The 3,439-nt window shown below is 36.8% G+C and overlaps 1 non-coding gene across 1 annotated transcript; it reads left to right on the forward strand.

Annotated features, from left to right (window-relative positions):
• Positions 1-282: 282 nt before the first annotated feature.
• On the forward strand, positions 283-389 carry LOC128034261 (small nucleolar RNA R71). The gene has a single exon (XR_008190391.1). It is a non-coding gene; the product is annotated as a small nucleolar RNA R71 (small nucleolar RNA).
• Positions 390-3,439: the final 3,050 nt, after the last annotated feature.

The raw sequence follows: 3,439 nt of genomic DNA on the forward strand, positions 1-3,439 counted from the left end.
ATTAGTAATATTAGTGATTAACTGTTTATCATAGAGGAAATAGACAATACCTGAGCTGATAACGAAGTGAGGGTGTCAACTTCATTAACTCCAGCTACACATTTTCCTGAAGTTGTTTGATTTGTTGGCCATTGATAGTTACTACTCGCGGTCCTCTCGATAATCTCATAAGCCTTATTATAAGACTTAGACAAAATTACACCATTCGCGGAAACATCTACCATCAATCTTGTATGTGCATTGAGACCATTATAGAATGTCTCCAATTGGATATAGTGATGAATCCCTTGATGAGGACACTTATGAAGTAACTCTTTGAATCACTCCCAAGCCTCATACAAAGACTCGTCATCCAATTGTTGGAAAGTTGTGATCTCGTTCCTTAACTTAGCGTTTTGCTAGGTTGGAAATACTAAAACAAAATCTCTCTGCTAATTTTTGTCATGTAGATATGAAACTTGGTGGCAATGAATTGAGCCATGCTTATGCTCGATCTCGCAACAAGGACGAAAACAACTTCAACCTCATTGCATCTTCAATCACACCGGCTATCTTGAATGAATCACTCACCTCCATAAACAATCAAAGGTTGAGATGTGGATCTTCCGTGGGCATACCATTAAATTGGCCCACCATTTGTAGCATTTGAAACATCACTAGTTTAAATTCAAGCTGGGTTGCCTCAATAGTTGGCGTTCTAATTCATGCATTTAACTCACTGAAAAGTGGCACAGCATATTGTCAGATGCATCGATCCCTATCATCGACAATGAGGATAGGATTTCGTACATGATCGGCTTCATTACCTTGGTCTTAATTCTAATTTCCATGGTCCATCTCGACTTGTCTTTGAGTTGTTCGTTCCCGTCTTCTTTGTTTTAAAGTTCGCTTAATTTCAGGGTCTACAGAGAGTAAATCAATAATTCGATCTATGCTCATAAACACCTGAAAAGAAAATCAAAAAAATTAAAAATAATAAGTTAGTAATGTTAGAAATAAATCAAATTGAAAATAAATAATTTCACGAAAAAAATGACTATGGCAACAGTTAACAATCCCTGGCAATGGCGCCAAAAACTTGTAATGCATAGGTTTGTGTAAGTGTACACAGTCGTTATCAAGTAATAAGTAAGTATCGAGTTATCGTCTCCACAGGGGTTGTATTTGTGCTAAGTCATTTAATTTGTAAAATTATATTAACAAATTATATTAATTTGTACTTAACTAAGAGAAGTACCTACCTCTGGCGAAGTTTTCATACAACAATAGTTATCACACCAGTTTGGGCATGTCACCTTTCGAGGCACTGTGTGGGAGGAAATGTCGATCATCGATTCGCTAGATGGAGCTTAGTAAGAAGAAGCTGGTCGGCCCAAACCTAGTCTGCTAAATAGAAGAGAAAGTAATGGTTATCAAGAACCATTTAAAGATTGTCCAAGACCGCCGAAAAGCATAAACAGAGAGAAAAAGGAAAGATGTATCTTATGAAGTTGGCAACAAAGTGTTTCTTAAGGTTTCACCTTGGAAAAAAATTATTCACTTTGGGTTAAAGGCGAAACTTAGCCCAAGATTCATTGGACCTTATGAAAGTTTGGAGCGCATAAGGCTAGTACCATATCGATTAGCTCTTCCACTAGAACTTTTAAAATCTATGATGTGTTTCATGTGTCAAGCTGTAAGACATCGCTCTGATCTAGACCATGTGGTACAATTAGAGGTGTTGGAGGTAGAGCAAAAGTTTTCTTATGAAGAAGAACCCATCTATAACCTAGATAAAGAAATCAAGATGTTTAAAATAAAGAAATTCCTTTGGTGAAGGTGTTGTGGCAGAACCATAAAGTTGAAGAGGCTACTTGGGAGAGAGAAAGCATAGTAAGAGAGTAGTATGCTCATCTCTTAGTAGGTACGTAATTTCAAGGATGAAATTTTTTTAAGGGTTGTAGAGTTGTCACACCCTCTTTTGGCGAGCTGGTACTACTTGGGAGACTGCGCTAGCATAAGCAACCTAAGTCATGAGACTTAAACGAGATAAGGTTGGTAACTTCGTTGTGAAGTATTTCATTGAACTTCACCAATACTGCAGAGTTCTACTACGCAGGATGGTGAGTTCTTTGTTGTGGCGAGAACCTTATTAGGCAGACTTTCTCGCTAATAAGTCTGCCACCCTTGTTTTTGTGTCACTGTTAATGTAAGTATAGTAGTTAGTGGGACACTTTTTACATCATCTAACATCCTAGTGAAAGAAATGTGTCGGTAAATAGGATACTTCGAGAGCCTCGTAAGATGTGATTAATTAGTGGAAGTGTGTGAAAATGATTACTAATTAGAGTTAATCTTGAGTGGGATTTGGATGGAAGTTATCTATCAATAGTATAGCCCAGTAGTGGAGAGAAGACTTCTATTTCATATTCTGTTCTAGTCCTTGCTATCATCGAAGAAAACCAAAAAAGTTCTTCGTTATTAATGAAGGCTCTATTTGTAAAGCTTACAAGAGCTTCTGTCTTAGGTTGTCTACTGGTAAACTCTTATATAACACCTCCACCATACCTACTCGCCGGATCCGGGTACTGGCACCATAATAGAACCGAGTTATCATTCATACTAAAATCTTACTAAGTTAAAAATGAATCAATTGTGCTTCCTATTCACAAATTAAACTTTTATCAGAGACAATTTCTAAATAAAGTTTGTTCTTCCAACTATAGACTCTATGGGATTTAAGTGTTTATAATAAATATTTACCCCAATGGAAAGTTTCTAATCATGTCCCTTTTCCTAAGTGCATGACTTTATTCTAATAATAATTCCTTGATTCTACACGATCTGGCTTGGCCCCTCCTCAAGCTTTTTGTTCCACAAATCCTACAATCACAAGTAAACCTTGTAAGTACAAACGAACTTAGTGAGTTTCTTCAGTACACAAAACTCTACACCTTGTTCGGATTCAAATAAATACTAATATTAATATTAATATTACAACAACTCCTTATTCGCAAGAAACATTTCTCTTAAGTCATCGTACTGGAATGTTTCCTATTCCTGATCTTATCCTCTGGTGGATAGATCGTTGAACTGCTTCCCTCTGGCCATTCTATTGGCCTTCGGTCCACCTTGATAGTTCTTCTGCATTTCTTGTTATTTCTGTGAACTCTCTTTTCCTTTCTCTTACTTATGCCCAAGTGGTTCTCAACTTCTCACCATTATGCCTTATTAATGTGATCTTCGAGCTTACCTTCCTAAAATTCCTTAGTGAATATCCTCATTCTATTTTATCCTTGGCAAAATCTCTCTATATATTACTTCTGAGTGACTTGCTCACTTCCCATCCTTTGGTATGACTAACAAGGTCTTACACCACTCTGGCGAACTAAATCCTTCCTAATTTAAGCAGTGGTCAGATTACTTCTTTGAAATCTTCTTAGTCGAAATACTATACCCT

This window comes from Gossypium raimondii, chromosome 10 (assembly GCF_025698545.1).
Source record: "Gossypium raimondii isolate GPD5lz chromosome 10, ASM2569854v1, whole genome shotgun sequence".
Lineage (NCBI taxonomy): Eukaryota > Viridiplantae > Streptophyta > Magnoliopsida > Malvales > Malvaceae > Gossypium > Gossypium raimondii.